We start from the raw sequence: 23,953 nt of genomic DNA on the forward strand, positions 1-23,953 counted from the left end.
GCGGGGGGGAGAGGACTAGGAGGGAGGTAGAGGACTGGGAAGGGGGGAGGGGGAGGTAGAGGACTGGGGAGGAGAGCGGGGAGTGGGAGAGAGGACTGGGAGGGCGGAGAGGGCGCGGGGGGGGAGAGGACTGGGGGGGGTGACTAGGAGGGAGGTAGAGGACTGGGAAGGGGGGAGAGGGCGTGGAGGGGGAGGTAGAGGACTGGGAGGGCAGGTGGGGAGAGAGGACTGGGAGGGCAGGTGGGGAGAGAGGACTGGGAGGGCAGGTGGGGAGAGAGGACTGGGAGGGCAGGTGGGGAGAGAGGAAGGAAGGGTAGGGGAGAGAGGGCGGGGAGTGGGAGAGAGGACTGGGGGGGGAGGACTAGGAGGGAGGTAGAGGGCGTGGGGGGGAGGACTGCGGGGGGGGAGGGCGCGGAGGGGGAGGTATAGGACTGGGAGGGCAGGTGGGGAGAGAGGACTCGGAGAAAGGGTAGGGGAGAGAGGACTGGGAGGGCGGGGAGTGGGAGAGAGGACTGGGAGGGCGGGGAGTGGGAGAGAGGACTGGGAGGGCGGGGAGTGGGAGAGAGGACTGGGAGGGCGGGGAGTGGGAGAGAGGACTGGCGGGGGAGAGGACTGGGGGGGAGGACTAGGAGGGAGGTAGAGGACTGGGTGGGGAGAGAGGACTGGGAGGGCGGGGAGTGGGAGAGAGGACTGGGAGGGCGGGGAGTGGGAGAGAGGACTGGGAGGGCGGGGAGTGGGAGAGAGGACTGGCGGGGGAGAGGACTGGGGGGGAGGACTAGGAGGGAGGTAGAGGACTGGGAGGGTGGGGAGTGGGAGAGAGGACTGGGAGGGTGGGGAGTGGGAGAGAGGACTGGGAGGGTGGGGAGTGGGAGAGAGGACTGGGAGGGTGGGGAGTGGGAGAGAGGACTGGGAGGGCGGGGAGGGGGGTGGACTTGGAGGGCGAGGGAGAGAGGACTCCGAGGGAGGGAGAGAGGACTGGGAGGGCGGGGAGTGGGAGAGAGGGCGGGGAGTGGGAGAGAGGACTGGGAGGGCGGGGAGTGGGAGAGAGGACTGGGAGGGTGGGGAGTGGGAGAGAGGACTGGGAGGGCGGGGAGGGGGGTGGACTGGGAGGGCGGGGAGGGGGGTGGACTTGGAGGGCGAGGGAGAGAGGACTCGGAGGGAGGGAGAGAGGACTCGGAGGGAGGGAGAGAGGACTGGGAGGGCGGGGAGTGGGAGAGAGGACTGGGAGGGCGGGGGGGGGCAGGACTGGGGGGAGAGGACTAGGAGGAAGGTAGAGGACTGGGAAGGGGGGAGAGGGCGCGGAGGGGGAGGTAGAGGACTGGGAGGGCAGGTGGGGAGAGAGGACTTGGAGGAAGGGTAGGGGAGAGAGAACTGGGAGGGCGGGGAGTGGGAGAGAGAACTGGGAGGGCGGGGAGTGGGAGAGAGGACTGGGAGGGCGGGGAGTGGGAGAGAGGATTGGGAGGGCGGGGAGTGGGAGAGAGGACTGGGAGGGCGGGGGGGGCAGGACTGGGGGGGAGAGGACTAGGAGGAAGGTAGAGGACTGGGAAGGGGGGAGAGGGCGCGGAGGGGGAGGTAGAGGACTGGGAGGGCAGGTGGGGAGAGAGGACTGGGAGGGCAGGTGGGGAGAGAGGACTGGGAGGGCAGGTGGGGAGAGAGGACTTGGAGGAAGGGTAGGGGAGAGAGGACTGGGAGGGCAGGGAGTGGGAGAGAGGACTGGGAGGGCGGGGGGGGCAGGACTGGGGGGGAGAGGACTAGGAGGAAGGTAGAGGACTGGGAAGGGGGGAGAGGGCGCGGAGGGGGAGGTAGAGGACTGGGAGAGCAGGTGGGGAGAGAGGACTGGGAGGGCAGGTGGGGAGAGAGGACTTGGAGGAAGGGTAGGGGAGAGAGGACTGGGAGGGCGGGGGGCAGGACTGGGGGGGAGAGGACTAGGAGGAAGGTAGAGGACTGGGAAGGGGGGAGAGGGCGCGGAGGGGGAGGTAGAGGACTGGGAGGGCAGGTGGGGAGAGAGGACTGGGAGGGCAGGTGGGGAGAGAGGACTGGGAGGGCAGGTGGGGAGAGAGGACTTGGAGGAAGGGTAGGGGAGAGAGGACTGGGAGGGCAGGGAGTGGGAGAGAGGACTGGGAGGGCGGGGGGGCAGGACTGGGGGGGAGAGGACTAGGAGGAAGGTAGAGGACTGGGAAGGGGGGAGAGGGCGCGGAGGGGGAGGTAGAGGACTGGGAGAGCAGGTGGGGAGAGAGGACTGGGAGGGCAGGTGGGGAGAGAGGACTTGGAGGAAGGGTAGGGGAGAGAGGACTGGGAGGGCGGGGGGGCAGGACTGGGGGGGAGAGGACTAGGAGGAAGGTAGAGGACTGGGAAGGGGGGAGAGGGCGCGGAGGGGGAGGTAGAGGACTGGGAGGGCAGGTGGGGAGAGAGGACTGGGAGGGCAGGTGGGGAGAGAGGACTGGGAGGGCAGGTGGGGAGAGAGGACTTGGAGGAAGGGTAGGGGAGAGAGAACTGGGAGGGCGGGGAGTGGGAGAGAGGACTGGGAGGGCGGGGAGTGGGAGAGAGGACTGGGAGGGCGGGGAGTGGGAGAGAGGACTGGGAGGGTGGGGAGTGGGAGAGAGGACTGGGAGGGCGGGGATTTTATTTTTTGTGATTATTCCGGTCAAAACTGCTTGATTTTACTGCGGCTTTTAAAAAGATTTGCGATGCAAGTTGCGAAGATTTTTCTACGGGTTTTGCAGAGAACTACTTCAATCGGTGAAATTGCAATTGCATAAAATTGTTTTGCATGGTCTTTCACATTGATGTTTGTTGGTAAATGAGACCTTTTAGTTGTACTCAGGTTTGATGCACGTGAATCAAAGAGGATTTTGGCTGAATGCGCGTTGTGATGGCGTCACATGATGCATCTTGGCCCAAATCTCTCGTCATTTTAAAAATTGCAATTTCCTCTGACTATTGCAGAGTTTCTGTGACCGCAAAATCACAAAATCCTGGAGCAGTCAAATTTTTGGGAGAATTTATACATTTATGTATTTATTTTTAAGATATAGTGAAACTGTAGTAAAAAAAAAACATTTTACAGACAAAAATACACTTTGTTTTGCATTCTTTATGATTCAGAAATAAAAAAAAAAGCACTCTTCGCTCATATTATTTCTTCATTCAAATTTTGTTTGAAACAGTCTGAGAATATCAAAATGTGTACCCAGTATCATGAATTGAATTGTATCATGTCTTGTTGCACCCCTATGAATAACTTTTTGAAGTCTTAACTAGGCTTAACTATTTGTGACTGGACCAGTACTTCAGCACTGGTTTCCCTTTTGTTGTTTATAGTTTTACTTGAGTTGACAGTATTTAAATGTAAATCTGGGAATTTCAGATGGTGGGACATCAAACTCTGTGGAAAATGTAGACCAAAATAATGGAGGATTTGAAAGGAAACGTGTAAAACAGGAAGAATCTGAAGATGAAGACAACGTCTGTATAAGGACAGACTGGGGTTGAGTAACAATGACACTTTAATTCTCATTCAAACTCTTGCTATACTATGCAATTTATTAATATCAACATTTATTGTCATGTGAGCTCCCAATCAGGAAAGACCTCCCGTATCATGTGTGAATTCAAGTGTCCTCCACATCCAGAAGACCTTTAGCAACAGTGGTAACTGTGAGGCAGACAGACAGCTGGCAGTTTATTGTTGCCTTTCAGTCAGTTCACTTGGTATAACACAGGATGTATGGGATACCAAGCTTTCACCACCCTGCTGAAGAGAAGAGATGTTTTCACACTTGTAAGGAAGGTGACGTAGAGGGTCATGATGAATGATAGTCATTTTATCATAATGTGCTTAAGAATGTTTACTACATTTTGAGCCCACAGTGACAAGCATCTAAATTAGGTTCTGTGGCATTTTGTGGTATCATTATACCTTAGCCTCAAAGAAGATGGCATTTGTCCTTGTCTTGAGGTCTGTACCTCTTCTCTACACAGGAAAATGATGCCTGTGATGCCTGTCTGATTTGCCTGGGTATAGTAAAGGACATTTCTGATGCAGCTTGATGTGTGTATGTTTTCCCGTATGTCTGTCAACATGGAAGATATAGATAAGTGTTGCACCACCTGGGCCAGACAGGTGGAACAGTTCGCTGAAATATGTAAGCCAGAGCAGACACATTCTCTTCAGCTGCTGCACTCAGAGCTTATGATAACAAGGAAGTGCTTAACTTCATTATTAAAGAGCATGGTCTTTCAAATAAGGAAACAGAGGATATACAGGCTGCCCAGGCTGTCCCTTTTGCTGCTGAGTCATTCTTTTTTTCTAAAAATAGTTTAACCATTTTTACAATGAGTTTCTAATACTTTTAATTTTCTGTTCCAGGCATGGATGAAGCCCAGGTAGAAGTCTTCTCCTGCTGCTGGTGTTCATTTTCCTATATATCTCAAATTACCCTCTACAAACACGTCAGAAGATACCACTATACGGAATATGAGAGACTGCTACAATCAGGAGAGTTAAAAGACGTAAACCATATCACCGCAATAAGCTCCAGTATTCAACAGATAGCCTCCATTACACTCAACAGTAACTCCTCTAATAAACAAATGCAGAAAGAAGTCTATCCCTGCTCACAGTGTGGGAAGAGTTTTACTCACCGGCGTAACCTCAGACAACACCAGCGCATTCACGCAGGAGAAAAGCCCCATCACTGCTCACGGTGTGGGAAGAGCTTTAATCGACAGAGTAATTTACAAACACACCAGCGCATTCACACAGGAGAAAAACCCTATCACTGCTCAAAGTGTGGGAAGAGCTTTATTCACAAGTGTCATCTACAAAGACACCAGCACATTCACACAAAAGAAAAGCCCTATCACTGCTATCACTGCTCAGAGTGTGGGAAGAGCTTTATTCAACAGAGTAATCTACAAGAACACCAGCGCATTCACACAGGAGAAAAACCGTATCACTGCTCAGAGTGTGGGAAGAGTTTTATTCGACAGAGTGACCTACTAATACACCAGCGCATTCACACAGGAGAAAAGCCTTATCATTGCTCAGAGTGTGGAAAGAGCTTTATTCGACAGGGTGATCTACAAAAACACAAGCGCATTCACACAGGAGAAAAGCAGTATCATTGCTCAGAGTGTGGGAAGAGCTTTATTCAACAGAGTGATCTGCAAAAACACAAGCGCATTCACACAGGAGAAAAGCCATATCACTGCTCAGAATGTGGGAAGAGCTTTAATCGACAGAGTCATCTACAAACACACCAGCACATTCACACAGGAGAAAAGCCGTATCACTGCTCAGAGTGTGGGAAGAGCTTTAATCGACAGAGTACCCTACAAACACACCAGCGCATTCACACAGGAGAAAAACCGTATCACTGCTCAGTGTGTGGGAAGAGTTTTATTCACCAGAGTAATCTACAAAGACACCAGCGCATTCACACAGGAGAAAAGCCGTATCACTGCTCACAGTGTGGTAAGAGTTTTAATCGACAGAGTACCCTACAAACACACCAGCGCATTCACACAGGAGAAAAACCGTATCACTGCTCAGTGTGTGGGAAGAGCTTTATTCGACAGAGTGAATTACAAAGACACCACCGCATTCACACAGGAGAAAAGCTGTAAGAATGCTCAAAGTGTCGGAAGAGTTTTAAGAGTATTTTCATACAACTACAACAAATTCTCATAGCATAGTTACTGATTTGAGATCTATTTTAATTGCTGTACTTTAATTGCTTTAACTGTAATTGCTGTAATAGAGGCTGGTGCTGGTCATGGTATCTGGGATTCATTCAATTTACTAATGGGTAAGATTCCAGAACCCTGTCTTCATTTCCCTTAATGCACAACCCACCACCATGTACAGAGTTAAGCTGCATAAAAAAGATGCTCTTGGTTCCACCTGACTCCACTGATTGTGTTTTTCACTTGCAGTATAATTCATTACTGCTTTTAATGAAATAAAGACTTTTTCCACCATTAAAAAGTCTCGTGTTCTCTTTTTTACATCTAATTTCTAAGGTGGGCAAGAGGGATTTACTGGACAAGCAGGAAAGAAAAATATATTTTTCTTATCAGGTATGTTTTAGGGAAATGGTTATTAACAACAAGGTCAACACCATCAGCTGAATCAACTCCAAGCAGTGCAGAACTGTATTAGAATTGTAGATTTATTTTTTTTCCATCACTAGCGGTGGGAGTTTTAGGGCTTACTCCTTACAATTCTTAAAAAGTAACTGAAACATTCTGAATGACTGGTAAATCTGAATTATAAAACAAATTCTCTTGTACAGAACTCAGTCCAATATGGATTTATGTAAGTTTAAATATTAGTCACATTGATCCCAATGTTAACAGAGGCACTGTTTTGACTTAAAATTAAATTCTAAACCCATGGTAGTGTGGTTTATACCTGAATGACCACAACATCTTTAACTTACACAATTGTATGCAAAACTGGAGCAAACAATTAAAATGGATTTTTTAATTTTTTTTTTGCAAATGTTAATATACAGGTACTTTATATTTCATTAACTTAAATAAATAAAATAGTAATTGTGGCATGTGCAAAATATTGCCTGCATGCTGGGCAGAAAGGAAATGCAAAATACCTAAATGAACCTAAGGACCTGAAGAAAGATTTAGCTGACACAGCAACAGTGGTTTATCATTCTACTCTGCAGTGTTGCTTGCACAATTATGGCATACATGGAAGAGTCATCGGAAGGAAACCTGACCTGTAACCTCGTAACAAAACTGCATCTGAAACATTCAAAACAATATTTTGATAGAAATGCCAGCGATATTTTGGAGTGCCTGCTGACTGATGAACTCTGTCCACAATCACAAAAGGTTTATTAGGTATGTTAAGGTATATGGAGCATCATTTGATGGAGAGAAAACCTTGCCAGCTGTTAAGCATGGAGGTGGCAGAAAACATTACATAAGTAGATGGTATAGGATATAAAGTGTAATCACTGTGTGTAACTACAAATGTTTCAACAAAACCAGATGACAGAAACCAGCTTAATATACAGCCCCAATTCTGAAAAAGTTGGGACAGTAGGTGCTAATAAAAACAAAGAGGAGTGATTTGAAATGTACGTTGACTTGTATTTATACAAAAAATGTATAAAGATGAGGTATCGGATGTTTTACCTAATCAACTGCATAGTTTTTTGAAGATAAACTTTTATTTTGAAATTGATGCATGCAACATGTTCCAAAAAAGTTGGGACGGGGCAATTTAGGACTAATAGCGATGTGACAAGTTGAAATAAGAAGGTGATGTAATCATCTAATTATAGTATATAAGGAGCCACCAAAAAAGTCCTAGTCCTTCAAGAGCAAGGATGGGTTGAGGCTCGCCAATCTGCCAACAGACAAACAACATTCCCCAAAGACAAATCGGTAGGATTTTGGGCAATTCATCTTCAGTGCACATTATAATTAATACAGTGGGGGAAATAAGTATTGAACTTTTTTTTCAGTGAATATATTTCCAATGAGATTATTCACATGAAATTTTCACCAGACTTTGGTATTAACTCAAGAAATCCACACATATAAAGAAATCCAGACATTAAAGTCCATAAATGAAGTTATGTGTAATGAAGAGCAATGATACAAGAAAAAAGTACTGAACACACTAACTGGAAATTATTTAATACTTAGTGGAGAAGCCTTAGTTTCTGTATCTGATAAAAACGATGCTGCTGTCTCTGCATAGCAAGCCATCCGACAAGCGCAAAACAACAGCAACCAGCAACATCTTCCTCTTTTCGGCGTCACGAAGTCGAGTCCGTCCCAAAAGCCATCTATTAATCGTCCCATCACACTCATGGACTCGTTCCTTATGTGGCGGTCACAGTAGGCCTTAGCGCTCCATTGACTTCCATTCAAACGCATCCGAAACGGCAGAAGAGAAACGCAAGCTCACGTGTAGAATTTTGGTACTACGCTGCGTGATGAAAGTTCAGATTTGGTGATCTCTGACCTGTGTAATTGTATCACTTAAAGACATGTGACTAATAGATGATCATGATGTCCCTGCATGACCTTTTTAGTAAAAAAGAAAGAAATTAAAAAATGGAAGTGCTAATTTTAGCGGTATCGAGCAATCCTGTACTGTACAACACAGCTTTGAAAGATTATAAAAACAACTTAAAAGAGAGTCTGCCAGGAACAGATGGTATACTTAACAGATGGAAGCATAAAATTATTTTTTTAATTGCTTCAAATATTGTCTGAGATTTTACTGCTGTAAAACGTCATTACATATGAAAACTTCAGAGCCCTGAAGTGTGATGATGTCATATCCTGTTTCCGCCGACATTCACAGTGGCGTCCGACAAAAATACGCACGCTTAAAGCCTAGTGTGACCGCGGCATTAGCTGACGTCATCAAAGTGTGCACTCAGAGGAAGGCCACAATGGCGAAGTGTGCCATTTGGGACAGGTCCAACAGAAGAAGAGGAATTGCGGTTTTACAGCCTTGAGTGAACGGTTTATTTTTCTCACTGAGGTAATCTTTTCTACATGAAAATATTCCTGACTGGTTTATATACAATAACAGATTTGATCGATTTAAAAATAAGCTTGTTACTGTGTCTGTATTTGAGGATGTTCACTATGTTCTACTTTAAGACCTGAGGTAAGTTTAACTAGCTGAGCTGCTCGGCTAATAGTTAGTGACTGAATCCCAAACCTTCGAAGTGCAGAACAGAGAGAATGATACAGTGGCGTATTAAATCATTTTTATAACACGGATAGATCCGGAGGGTCAGGTTTAGTGCTGAACTATGATTTACTGGGTGGTATAAGCGTGGATGAGTGGTTGAAAGAGATGGACAGGATACAGGAGGAAGATATAAAAGAAAGGAGACGCTGAAATTAATGAGAGAGGAATTGAAGAGCTGCATTTTGCATTTGTTATGCTAATATACCAGTTTCGGCGGAAACCCCATAGAAACCGTGTCTTTTATATATACATTAGCGCGGTAACATACAATACAATAATACACCAGACTACAGTGCTAATTGTTTTGTTTTCGCCAGCTCACATTACTCATTCTGTTACATCGGGCTGCGCCGAAATCGCTTACAACCTTACTATACAGTAGGCGAGAAATACCCGGATGGTGTACTGCTTTCGCGAGATTTTGCAGCGTGCAACTAAGTGTAAGTCCTGAAAAGTGAAGTCAAAATGTTTCGATCGCCCCCAGGTGGCTGGATGCAGTATAGGTCATAAACCCCGCCCTCTCCATGTAATCTAATGGGACGTGAGACAAACTAAACAATCAAATTACACTTAAAATAATTTTTTTTCCAAAGATGGTTTCTGTCATTTTAGGTAGTTTGTACCACGCTGATGTAAGTTCAAGTGTTTTGTTTTTAAAATAAGTTTGATTTTAGTCAGTTATTTGATTCTATAAAAACGGGGGGGGGGGGGGGGGGGGGTCTGACGTCATGATTGACAGTTGTGATTGACAGTTGTGATTGACCACTTCTCTGAGCGAAGTAGTTACTGAGGCACCAACAGATTTTTTTCAGGATCTTCAGGAGGAGATTGGCGCTTTAACTTTAATTTCTAAATTTCCGTAACTATTGAAAAAGTTCAGGGGCATGTGCTTGCAATTGATTCTGTGGGAGTGTGGCCGGGACCTTTTGATCTCACATCAAATTATTAAATTAATCCACGTACGCAGACAAATAAAATCAACACGTTAAACAGTGTCTTTCTTTAAGAATTTAATTCCACAGTGAGCACTGCACCGCCCTTCTGTCTCGCGCTCTGTATTATGATCCTGTTGAGTGCAGCACCTGCGTGCTTCATATCATCAATGCCGTGGTTTGCGTCGCGCGGGCTTTAATTCAATTTATTTCAATTCAGTTTTATTTGTATAGCATTTTTTACAATAGACATCGTCTCAAAGCAGCAAGCTTTATTCACACTGTCCTGTGTATGTGACATGCTCTACTGTTTAAAATTGGAATTCATAATCAGCTCTTTGTGAAGAAAGTCTCGGCTTCCAAATTATGTATTTTTTTAATCTCGAATTCAAACATTAAATGTTGTTGTGATGTTCTTTATGGTGCGTGAGTGTGGTAGACCGCATGCTGACTCAAAACGGAAACAAGATGCGCGAGTACATGGATCATCTCCTTGTCTTAAATACACATTTTATCGAAAAATAAACATGAATGAATATCAGATGGTATGTTAAATGGAGTACTGCTTTCTGAAATTCATCTCTCATGTAATAACCCAATCCAAGTTTTAACTGCAGGAAGAAGAAAAAAAAGGTGACTGAAATTGAACGGAACTGAAACACATGAAAGATACAAATGAAAGACTTTAAACAGCGTACTTAATGTCGATTTGAAGGGGAGCATGGCAAAAAACAAGCAAAGAACTGAAAATTCACAGGTCATGCATAAACATCCTGTAGACATTAATAAATGCAGATGATTAATTTCGATGAACGTGTCAAAAACTAAAGTTTTTAGACTTTAGTCTAAAGTCTAAACTAAAGTATGTATTTTATATATATATATATATATATATATATATATATATATATATATATATATATATATATAAAAATACAATGGACAAACATGAATTGAATTGAATGCCTAAAAATACCCCTTAGCTGTTCTTAAATCACTGTAAACCATGGCTTCTTAGGGCATATTGCTTTATTGTTCTCCCTGTTTTCTTTTAACTTTACAGTGGGTTCTGCAGTTATGCTTATGATCAGAGCCTCCTTTTCCTGAAACACCATTTAGACCTCATAATAAGACCTTATAATGGAATCAGCAGGGATGCGACCGTGTTCTTCTAGAAAACCTCCACACACTCCTGGTCCCACTGACTCACAGGTAAGTTATCTATATGTGTGCAATTAAACATAACATTTTTAATAACTAAGAGATTCACCTGATTGTGTGAATGTTCTTCTCTTAATCAGCTTCCATCATTGGTAGGTTGCATGCTCTCCTACTAATCAAGTAAACCATGTTATTATTGTCTCTTCATTATTCTCATGGACTATATGTTGTGTTATACCACAGTTAGTCTCAGTCCACTAATTTGATTGGTCAAGTGACATTCCAAGAGTGCTGATATTTAGTATAACGGCACTGGGACACTTCACTGTGTGTATCACTCCACTTATCTGTGTTTGCTGCATAAATTACAAATCTAGCAGTAGATCATTACATTGAAACTGTTACTACACTTACTACAGGCTGTCAGTTAGTCTGTGTGTTACACGGCAATATGGAAAGCTCTACCTAGCTGTGGCTGTTTTGGGAATTATTTCCATTGACAGCAAAAATATACCAATATTTGGCCATATTGCGTCTGAAGTTTTAGTTACTTGATCTTAATTTCTTATTAAGAAAACTGTCACATAAAAGCACGATCACACTCGCAGTTGTACTGCTGTACTGAATATCGGCACTGCTGTGATTACCTGCAGCCTCGTGTCTACGGCCGAATCACAGCCGTGCCGATATTCTTTATAAGAGCACTTTTGCACATGCAATATCACTTAATCGACTTTCTTTTGTAAATAAGTATTATTACTCTTTGTTCATTAGCTTTGTGGGGATGTGCAGACAGAAAAATATACCTCTTCAGATGGAGGGACATCAGGCTCTGTAGAACACATCACCTGTGTGAACCTTCAGGAACATGTAAAAAAGGAAGAAACTGTAGATGAAGAATACTTCTGTAAGTCAATATGGCTCATTACAGTCCAGTCTAATATTCAGAAATAATTTTTAGTCCAATCTAATTTGTGAATGAACCACATCACTGACTTTTCCCCATTTATATTTTGTACTTCACTTTTTTAAAGCGACACCAGTCTCTGTGGGACACATCACACCTCTGGACCTACAGAATCATGTGAAAAAGGAAGAAACTGAAGATAAAGATGATCTCTGTAAGACAACAGGGTGTATTATGGTCCAGACTGAAACTCAATAACTAGGGGTGTAACAATACATGACACGTGACACGATGCATCAGGAATCAAAATTGTGGTGATGTGCGTTATGGAAATTTCTGATATCAGCATTCAATTAATCATGTTTGAATTGTCAAAAGTGCAATTGCACGAAATTGTCTTTCGCTGTGATTTTTTTTTTGTTGGTAAATGAGACCTTTTTGTTGTACCCATGTTCGTCACTCATGAATGAAAGAGAGCTTTGGCTGATGATGAGGTCACGATAACATGTCTTGGTCAAAATCTGCTGTAATTTAAAAAAATTGCAAGCTCTTCTGAATATTGCAGCGTGTGCTTTATTTTGTGTAAGGTTCTGCAATCGCAAAATCTTGAAGGGACTGGCTTATGCAGTCACATTTTTGTGAGAATTAATACATTTATCTATTTAGTTTTAAGACATGGTAAATCTGTAGTACATTTTGTTTTACAATATTAAACCTTTGTTTGTAAGACAAAATGCACATTGTTTTTCATTGTTTATGAATCAGAAAAAAAAAAGTAGTACTCTTTTCAGTCATAGTATTTTTCCATTCAAATTTTGTTTAAAATATTCTGAAAATATAAAAACGTGAACCCAGTATAATGAATTGAATTAAATCGTGTATGGTTACACCCCTATAAATAATTTTTTGAAGTCTTCACTAGGCTTTATTTGTGACTGGACCAGTCCTTCAGCATTGGTTTCCCTTTTGTTCTTTATAGTTTTACTTGAGTTGACAGTATTTAAATGTAAATCTTGGAATTTCAGATGCTGGGACAACAAACTCTGTGGAAGATGTAGACCAAAATAATGGAGAATATGAAAGGAAGCATGTAAAAAAGGAAGAGTCTGAAGATGAAGACAACCTCCATACAAGGACAGACTGGGGTTGAGTAACACTGACACTTTCATTCTCATTCAAACTCTTGGTATACTGTACAGTTTATTAATATCAACATTTATTGTCATGGAAGCTCCCAATCAGGAATGACCTGCTGTATCATGTGTGAAATCAAGGGTCCTCCACATCCAGATGATATTCAGTAACAGTGGTAGCTGTGAGGCAGTCAGACAGCTGGCAGTTTATTGTTGCATTTCAGTCAGTTCACTTGGTATAACACAGGATGTATGGGATACCAAGCTTTCACCATCCTGCTGAAGAGAAGACATGTTTTCATGCTTGTAAGGAAGGTGAGGTGTGGTGACGTAGAGGGTCGTGTCAGCTATACAGCTGTCTTCACCACTGTCTTTCAGTTTTTACACTTTACACCGCTTTGAGAACATTTTTTATACTTGCTCTATTGGTTTAGAATGATAACGTACCTCAGTGAGTCATTTTATGATGATGAATATTAAGATTTTTTTTTTGCTAGTTTTTGAGCCCACTGTGACAAGGCTCTAAACTAGTTTCTGTTTAGCTTGCAAACAGGTGCTAACATGAGCTTGTGGTATCATCAAACCATGGCTTCAAAGAAGGTGGGTATTTGTACTTGTCTTGAGAACTGTACCTCTTCTCAACACAGGAAGATGATGCCTGTGATACCTACTTGGTTTGCCTTGGTATAGTAAAGGACATTTCTGATGCAGCCTGGTGTGTGTGTATGCTTTCTTCCAGATAGGTCACATTTGTTGAAAAAAAAAATCTGACATACGATGGTGGAACAGTAGGGTGATTTTTGTTTCTTTTTAGTTTGCTGAGCCGCCCCAGAGAGACTCTGATGGCAACGTGGAAGATATAGATGAGTGTAGCATGACCTGGGCCATACAGGTGGAGCAGTTCACTGAAATTTGCAAGCCAGAGCAGACACATTCTCTTCAGCTACTGCACTCACCACTTATGATAACAAGGAAGTGCTCAACCTCATTATTAAAGAGCATGGCCTTTCAAATAAAGAAATACAAGATATACAGGCTTTGCCAGTCTGTCCCTTTGGCTGCCGAGTGCATGCAGCATGAGATCAATAATCCCTTCTGCTGTTTGACGATGCAGCTCAAAAGCTGGATATGGAATGTCCTGCTGTAGCAATGCAGTGTTTTTCCTTCTTCTGGTCCCCACAAGTGTTAGCAGGTTTACCTGCTGAAAGGTCCAACATGAAGTCTAAAGGCCTACCAGCTTTCATTTGTAACTTAGAACTTCTTACTACTTTTAAGCGGCAGGTGCTGGAGTGGTGCCAAAGGAAAGAAAAGTTCCAGAGCTTAAGTCAGGGGACGTTAACTTTCTCTCGTACAAGAATACTTACTTCCCCAGAAAGTACATATTCTCCGAAAGGTGTTTCAGCAATCTCTGTACATTACTTGTATTTCTACTAAATTACGTAGATGTTCATCATCATCATCTTATTTTGCTAGCAAAAATTAACCAGGCTAATTTTAACTGGCCTTGTCAAACTATGAAATTGCTTTACATGTCTTACTAATACTTATATATAATAATTCTGACATTTATAACTATTTATTATAACATAATATAACTATTTATTATATTTCACTTACTAAGTAAGAGTTGTTGGTTACTTTTATTTCCAATGCCCTTGCGTTATTGATGTACTGCTATGAAAGGCATCACTGCCTGCATTGTACCATGCTTTTACTTTTTTTTGTTGTGAAAGTGTGCTTTACTGCATTAAAAAATCTACATTGATAATCAGTATTGTCAGTTATGAAAAATTATTTTAACTAATCAGCCCTACTCTATAGCTGATATGAACCTTTATGTTGCCAAGTGTCCCCTTCCTTACAGGCATGAATAGATGTGTATTCAGCCAGGTGCATAAAGATGTGGTAACCTATATTTGTTTGATGGATTGTTTCTTTCTTTCTGAGAAAAGGGTTTTATATTCATGACTTAATATTACTCGAGCTGGGCTGTATCTGTGTGATGGGCACAGTTTAGGTGGGTTTTACTTGGTGGGCAATAAAACTTTATTGATTTGTATTGCATTAAAGTTTTCCCCAAATAACAATCTTAAGCTAGGGTTATTCAAATGTCATAAACTTTCATTTCTATTTTCCTCATCTTGCTGAAAGAGCTAACAGCTGTAGCCTGATTACACAGCATGTATGGTTGGCATAAAGCCAGCACAATTGCCAATTAAGCTGCACACTGAATTGCACACACAAATTGAGGGAATCGCATCTAAACAACAGTAACGAGCTACACAAATATGGTGAGCATAGAGAGGCCTGAGCGCGAAAGTGAGGATGAAGGTGGGTTATCTGCTCTTGATGACACTGTTCCAGAGAAAGACCGCACTGCTTCTGGTTTGGATATCTAATACATGACAAAACACAGTTAAGCTCAAAATGCAATTCAAGACCAGATCCTGTATGGAGAAATAGTGGAGAAACTCAAAATCAGTGTTATGGGGCAGAGAACGATGTTGTCATGCAATATCATACAGAACGTGTCCATCATCATTGCCCTGGTTGTGGAGACTCAATTGTCTGGTTCTTTAAAAATGGTCTTCCAACACGAGTTCTCCCATGAAACAAGAGACTGTTGAAGTACAGGTCTAAATGTGAAATGGGATATGGTCCTGAATCTAAATCTGATTTTCTAAAAATATTAGCAGTAACATAATTAGGTCCTTAGGCTAACTGATGTCCACTCACTGGTCCAATGATGGTATCCAATGACGTGGTAGTAGGATTCTTGCGTGTTTGTCTTTTCAAAACGATGTGGATACATTTGAATTATTAAACTTGTTATTCCAATTCTGTTTGATTATCTCTTAAATTAAATCTGACTCCAATTGTAAATAAAATGTATTTATGCCCTAGTTATTGGTAGATCACGAGTTTGTAAATGCTTTTAATCTTTAACATTTGATTAATTCTAGTTAATTCCATACTTTTAGATTGTGCTCGTTCTTTAGGATTCCTATGCCTCTTAGAGAGTCTTGTGCCGGCTGTGTGCGGATCTCGCAATCACAAAACTAGTCACTCTTGAACAGAGGTAAATTAACTAATTACTTAGATGGCTGCTCATGCTTGCCCTTTTATCTAAAAGTATGTTTAGTTCCCTTAGGTAGTAGACACTTAATTATAGTAACTAGGGCTGGGCGATAAAACGGTATCGGTATTGATCAATGGTACACCTTTACTGGTAATGATAGAAAAAATGTTCAGTATAACACTCGATAAAATGTAAACAGACATGAAGTTTGGTTGCATGAACAACCCTCAAGCGTGCACTGTCCTTGGATCATAAACAGTGTATCATGTGCCTTGATAAAGGAGCGTGCTACGAGTGACAAACAAACAGCCAATAACAAGTTGCGTATCTGTGGGGTTCGGTTGTGTCATCGCCATGTGACATCGGAACACACGAACACATTTGAAAATAAGTTCAGAGCTTGCCGAGAAGATTGTGAATAAAAAAGACATGTCAGCTCACCAGTGTGGCAGTTTTTTTTTTGGTTTCTTTTCATCTGACCAACATCAGAACACCGTGTGTGTAAGCCGTCCCGGCCAAGTACAGAAACACAAGCTGCAAGAGACTTGTAATGTGCATGCGCAGCACTCCGCACATGCATAGTGCGTGTGACTCTGTACAGCAGGCAAGGAAGAAATTTGACATTTTGCCGCTTTTTTGTGTTTTCTGTTAAATTGTTGCCTGGGGGGGGGTGCTCAGCACAGTGTTAGATGGGGACCTCAGCACAGTGTTATCCGGAAGTAAGTGTTAAAGTGGAAGTTTTATACGAGTTTTATACGAGTTGCCCAACCCATCAAAATCATTCCAAATGCAAGTAGACACTCATGAAAACATACTAAGTGGACTGCTAGATCAAGATCATGGTGGGAAATTGCGTCCGATTGGCTATTACAGCCGAAAGAAATTCGACCCATGCACAACCTGTGCATAGGTCGAACACTCCCTCCCCCGGCGGTCCTGGCCCTCTGGGCAAAATGTCTTCACATGAACTGGGCGACTGAGCAGCATCCTCAGCGGAGCAGGAAGGCAGAACGACGTCCTCAGCTGAACACGAAAGCAGAGCAAAGCTTTTTGCTGCAATGGGAGGTGGAGAAACTTCCTCAGCAGAACAGGGTGGCTGAGTGGCCTCCTCAATTCCGCAGAGATTCTGAGCGTCATTCTCCATCGACTTTGCGGCCTGAGCTCGGTTGGTTACGTCGTCAGTCTCAGACATGAGGAGAACTTGGTTAGTCATAAAGTCTGCTTCAGGCGCAAGCAGAACTTAGTCATCTGTGTCCGCAGACTCGGGCACGAGCAGAACTTGGTTGTCCGTGTCAACAGACTCTGGCATGAGCAGAACTTAGTCATCTGTGTCAAGCATACTCAGGCATGAGCAGAACTTGGTCATCCATGTCAGCAGATTCGGGTGTGGGCAGAACTTGGTGGTCCGTGTCAACAGACTCTTGCGAGAGCATAACTTGGTTGGTCATGACGTCGGTTTCAGGTGTGAGCAGAACCTGGTTGGTCGTGACTTCGGCTTCAGGCATGAGCAGAACCTGGTTGGTCATGTCAACAAACTCTGACGTGAGCATAACTTAGTTGGTTGTGACGTTGACTTCAGGCGTGAGCAGAACCTGGTTGTTCGTGACGTCGGTTTCAGGCCTGAGGAGAACTTGGTTGTTCATGATATCAGCTTCAGGCATGAGCAGAACCTGGTTGGTCATGACGTCAGTTTTGACCTGGGACAGGAACTTGGCATGAGCAGAGCTTGGGTTGGCCGTCTCTTCGACCTGGGACAGGAACTTGGCGTGAGCAAAGCTTGGGTTGGCCGTCTCTTCGACCTGGGACAGGAACTTGGCTTGAGAGGTCGTCTCTTCGACCTCGGACAGGAACTTGGCATGAGCAGAGCTTGGGTTGGCCGTCTCTTCGACCTGGGACAGGAACTTGGCGTGAGCAAAGCTTGGGTTGGCCGTCTCTTCGACCTGGGACAGGAACTTGGCTTGAGAGGTCGTCTCTTCGACCTCGGACAGGAACTTGGCATGAGCAGAGCTTGGGTTGGCCGTCTCTTCGACCTGGGACAGGAACTTGGCGTGAGCAAAGCTTGGGTTGGCCGTCTCTTCGACCTGGGACAGGAACTTGGCTTGAGAGGTCGTCTCTTCGACCTGGGACAGGAACTTGGCTTGAGAGGTCGTCTCTTCGACCTGGGACAGGAACTTGGCTTGAGAGGTCGTCTCTTCGACCTCGGACAGGAACTTGGCTTGAGAGGTCGTCTCTTCGACCTCGGACAGGAACTTGGCTTGAGATGTCGTCTCTTCGACCTCAGACAGGCACTCGGCTTGAGAGGCTGTCTCTTCGACCTGGGACGGGAACTCGGTGCGAGCAGAGCTTGGGTTGGCCGTCTCTTCAACCTGGGACAGTAACGTGTCTTGGGAGGCCATCTCTTCGACCTGGGACAAGAACTTGGCGTGAGAGGCCGTCTCTTCGACCTCGGACAGGAACTTAGCGTGAGAGGCCGTCTCTTCGACCTCGTACAGGAACTTAGCGTGAGAGGCCGTCTCTTCGACCTCGGACAGGAACTTGGCATGAGAGGCCAGAAACTTGGCTTGAGAGGTTGTCTCTTCGACCTCGGACAGGAACTTGGCTTGAGATGTCGTCTCTTCGACCTCAGACAGGAACGTGGTGTGAGCAAAGATTGGGTTGGCCGTCTTTTCGACCTGGGACAGGAACTTGGCATGAGCAGAGCTTGGGTTGGCCGTCTCTTTGACATGGGACAGTAACGTGTCTTGGGAGGCCTTCTCTTCGACCTCGGACAGGAACTTGGCTTGAGATGTCGTCTCTTCGACCTCAGACAGGAACGTGGCGTGAGCAAAGATTGGGTTGGCCGTCTTTTCGACCTGGGACAGGAACTTGGCATGAGCAGAGCTTGGGTTGGCCGTCTCTTTGACATGGGACAGTAACGTGTCTTGGGAGGCCTTCTCTTCGACCTCGGACAGGAACTTGGCATGAGAGGCCGTCTCTTCAACCTTGAAACAGGAACTTGGCTTGAAAGGTTGCCTCTTCAACCTCAGACAGGAACTTTGTTTGAGAGGTTGCCTCTTCGACCTCGAACATGAACTTGACTCAACGCTGGAGCTCTGGAGCTGAGACCTCCTCATGGGTATCAGGCTGAAACTCTGGAGCTGAGGTCACCACGTTGATCTCTGGCTGGAGCTCGGCAGGTGAGACCTCCTCGTGGTTCACCGGCTGGAGCTCTGAGGTCACCACGTTGACCTCCGGCTGGAGCTTCGCAGGTGAGACCTCCTCGTGGGTCTCAAGCTGGAGCTCTGAGGTTGCCACGTTAACCTCCGGCTTGAGCTCAGCAGGTGAGACCACTTCATGGGTCTCAGGTTCGAGCTCTGGAGAGGAGGTCGCCATGTTGACCTCCGGCTGGGGCTCGGCAGGTGAGACCACCTCGTGGGTCTCAGGGTCGAACTCTGGAGATGCTCCCTTGTGGAGCCGTTTGTGAGTATGCCAGCTGCTCCTGAAGCATCCCTGAGAGCAGAAATATGATCCCTGGATCCCACGTCTCCTGCATGTGGGACACTGCAGCTAGGCCTCTTTGAAGCAGCCCTTGGCTGTGCAGGTCGGTGTCACCTCCACCACTGAACTGTCGACCGGAGCCTGACGCTGAGCTGTGGAGGCTTCCCTGTCAATCCACTCGTAATAGGTGTGGAATGGCAGGTCAGCCTTGACTAGGCTTCACTCCTCCAAGAATAGTTCCGCAAACTGCATTACGTTATGGAGGGCACTGAACCCTGTATGGGCCAGATGCTCCACCCAGTCATGGGCCGGGCCATAAAACCGGGAGCGAGCTCACACCATGACCCCAATCCACTGTCTCTTGTCCAGCTTGAGGTGTGCTAGGCTTGAGAAGTGCATCTAGCTGTGGAACAAGAACTGCGTCAGGTAGTCACTTACCCCACAATTCTCCTCCGGGAGGTTGATGGCAGTCTACTGGGGAAACTGGACTGACAGGAAAGGTGGCCAGACATCCACATGTACACTGCCATGATGCTCTCCATGCTTTCCTGCTGCATCCATGGTAAGGCGTAGTATTCTGTCACAATACTCACGTAATTGAGATTAGGACAGATGCAAGTGCAGTTAAACAGTTTTATTAAAGGAGACAAAGGGAGACAAATCCAAATCAGTAATCCAAAGCGTGTCCAAAAACAAAAGGTCAGGCGATCGGCAAACAGGCATAAATAGCTCGAGGCAATAATCAGAGTCAATAAACGAGGTCAGAGAACATGAAACGAAATGAGAACAAAGTACAACCGCTTGGCAAGTGAGTTAAACTCAATACAAGTCATTGTGTTCAAACAGTCCTTTTATATTGTGGTTGTGAGTGCTGTGAAATTGATGCAGGTGTGCCTGATTAGCATGAACATGAATGTTCTGGGAAGTGTAGTCCATGGTGGCCATGTTTGTAGGCCGCAGTGCAGGATAGGAAATGTAGTCACAGGTTTGCTGTGCCATGAAACTATCCTCATGTCCACCCTTATAAATGTAAAAATTTGTACAGTAATAGGCATTTGCTCAGTCTGCATTATTTAGAAAGACATTATTTAAAAGCTGTCAGTATTATAAAATTCTGTGAGATCGATCAGTTGATCAAATCCCAGCTCTAGTTTTAATGATGAACGTCTACGTGGCAACTTTTGATCAACATATACATTATCCCAGGTGTATAGCATCATGTGGAATAGTTAGTCTAGTAGAGCTACCAGAACTTACTGCAACCTTACTCTATATAAATCCTATTTTTTCTTGTGACCTTGTTGGGATCCCTTAGAATCCACTAAAAGAAAGATTATAAGAAGATTTCTTGCCGCTAATGTTTACATTTTAGTTTTGTGCTGTGTGACTTGGTTTTCCATTCTCTGTACGTCTTCACCAGAAGTTATACTTGTCATTGCCTCATTTGTAATCTATAGAGCACTGGTTACATTCATTCTTTTTTCTAAACATAGTTTAACTATTCTCACAATGAGTTTTTACTAATGCTGTTCATTTTCTGCTCCAGACATGGATGATGCCCAGGTAGAAGTATTCTCCTGCTCTCAGTGTTCACTTTCCTGTACATCTGAAATTTATCTCCACAAACACATCAGAAGATACCACTATGAGGAATATGAGAGACTGCTACAATCAGGAGAGTTAAAAGACGTAAACCATGTCACCGCAATAAGCTCCAGTATTCAACAAATAGCCTCCATTACACTCAACATAAACTCCTCTAATAAACAAATGCAGAACGGAGTCTATCCCTGCTCACAATGTGGGAAGAGTTTTACTCACCGGAGTTATCTCCAACAACACCAGCGCATTCACACAGGAGAAAAACCATATCACTGCTCAAAGTGTGGGAAGAGCTTTATTCACAAGTGTAATCTACAAAGACACCAGCACATTCACACAGGAGAAAAACCATATCACTGCTCAGAGTGTGGGAAGAGCTTTATTCAACAGAGTAATCTACAAGAACACCAGCGCATTCACACAGGAGAAAAACCGTATCACTGTTCAGAGTGTGGGAAGAGTTTTATTCGACAGAGTGACCTACTAATACACCAGCGCATTCACACAGGAGAAAAGCCGTATCATTGCTCAGAGTGTGGGAAGAGCTTTATTCGACAGAGTGACGTACAAAAACACCAGCGCATTCACACAGGAGAAAAGCCCCATCACTGCTCAGAATGTGGGAAAGGCTTTGTTCAACAGAGTCATCTACAAGAACACCAGCGCATTCACACAGGAGAAAAACCGTATCACTGCTCAGAATGTGGGAAGAGCTTTATTCGACAAAGTGACCTACTAATACACCAGCGCATTCACACAGGAGAAAAGCCATATCACTGCTCAGAATGTGGGAAGAGCTTTATTCGACAGAATAATCTACAATCACACCAGCTCATTCACACAGGAGAAAAGCCATATCACTGCTCAGAGTGTGGGAAGAGCTTTAATCGACAGAGTCATCTACAATCACACCAGCTCATTCACACAGGAGAAAAACCGTATCACTGCTCAGTGTGTGGGAAGAGCTTTAATCACCAGAGTAATCTACAAAGACACCAGCGCATTCACACAGGAGAAAAGCCGTATCACTGCTCAGAGTGTGGTAAGAGTTTTAATCGACAGAGTAATCTACAATCACACCAACGCGTTCACACATGAGAAAAACCCTATCACTGCTCAGAATGTGGGAAGAGCTTTATTCGACAGAGTGAATTACAAAGACACCACTGCATTCACACAGGAGAAAAGCTGTAAGAGTGCTCAAAGTGTGGGAAGAGTTTTATTCAAGAGTATTTTCATACAACTACAACAAATTCTCATAGCATAGTTACTGATTTGAGATGTACTTTAATTGCTGTACTTTAATTGCTTTAACTGTAATTGCTGTAATAGAGGCTGGTGCTGGTCATGGTATGTGGGATTCATTCAGTTTACTAATGGGTAAGATTCCAGAACCCTGTCTTCATTTCCCATAATGCACAACCCACCACCATGTAGTTAAGCTGCATAAAAAAGATGCTCTTGGTTCCACCTGACTCCACTGATTTTGTGTTTTTCACTTGCAGTATACTTCATTACTGCTTTTATTGAAATAAAGACTTTTTCCACCATTAAAAAAGTCTCATGTTCTCTTTTTTAAATCTAATTTCTAAGGTGGGCAAGGGGGATTTACTAGACAAGCAGGAAAGAAAAAATATTTTTCTTATCAGATATGATTTAGGGAAATGGTTATTAACAACAAGGTCAACACCATCAGTTGAATCAACTCCAAGCAGTGCAGAACTGTATTAGAATTGTAGATTTTTTTTTCCATCACTAGCAGTGGGAGTTTTAGGCCTTACTCCTTACAATTCTTAAAAAGTAACTGAAACATACTGAACGACTGGTAAGTCTGAATTATGAAACAAATTCTCTTGTAGAGAACTCAGTCCAATATGGATTTATGTAAATTTAAAAATTAGTCACATTGATCCCAATGTTAACAGAGGCACTGTTTTGCCTTAAAATTAAATTCTAAACCCATGGTAGTGTAGTTTATACCTGAATGACCACAACATCTTTAACTTGCACAACTGTATGCAAAACTGGAGCAAACAATTAAAATGGATTTTTTTTTTTGCAAATGTTAATATACAGGTACTTTATATTTCATTAACTTAAATAAATAAAATAGTAATTGTGGCATGTGCAAAATATTGCCTGAATGCTGGGCAGAAAGGAAATGCAAAATCCCTAAATGAACCTAAGGACTTGAAGAAAGATTTAGCTGACACAGCAACAGTGGTTTATCATTCTACTCTGCAGTGTTGCTTGCACAATTTGTACCTTTAATTTAGGTTTCCTTTGTTAGTATAAAAAGAAAAAAAAACTGTGAATGATTGCTGCTGTGTGTTACTTGGTTTGTTTTTTCTTCTCAATGAAATAACTGGGGGGAAGAAAAGAAATGTTCAGCAGAAATGTTCAGTAGAAACGTTCAATAGAAATGGTCTGCAGAAATGTTCAGTAGAAATGTTCAGCAGAAATGTCCAGAAGTAATGTTCAGCAGGAATGGTCAGTAGAAATGTTCAGTAGAAATAAAACTGGAGATTGTTTGTTTGAGCTGAAATTAAAAAAAAGGGGGGGGGGGGGGGGTCCAGAGATATTTTGGAGTGCCTGCTGACTGATGAACTCTGTCCACAATCACAAAAGGTTTATTAGGTATGTTAATGTATATGGAGCATCATTTGATGGAGAGAAAACCTTGCCAGCTGTTAAGCATAGAGGTGGCAGAAAACATTACATAGGTAGATGGTATAGGATATAAAGTGTAATCACTGTATGTAACTACAAATGTTTCACCAAAACCAGATGACGGAAACCAGCTTAATATACAGCCCCAATTCTGAAAATGTTGGGACAGTAGGTGCTAATAAAAACAAAGAGGAGTGATTTGGAAATGTACTTTGACTTGTATTTAAGCAAAAAATGTATAAAGACAAG

General features: G+C 43.8%; 1 pseudogene; it reads left to right on the top strand.

Moving 5' to 3' along the window:
- The window catches only part of LOC128601620 (zinc finger protein 208-like), a 60,482-nt pseudogene extending 37,873 nt beyond the window's left edge, over positions 1-22,609 (top strand).
- Positions 22,610-23,953: the final 1,344 nt, after the last annotated feature.

Source organism: Ictalurus furcatus, chromosome 25 (assembly GCF_023375685.1).
Source record: "Ictalurus furcatus strain D&B chromosome 25, Billie_1.0, whole genome shotgun sequence".
In the NCBI taxonomy this organism is placed as follows: domain Eukaryota; kingdom Metazoa; phylum Chordata; class Actinopteri; order Siluriformes; family Ictaluridae; genus Ictalurus; species Ictalurus furcatus.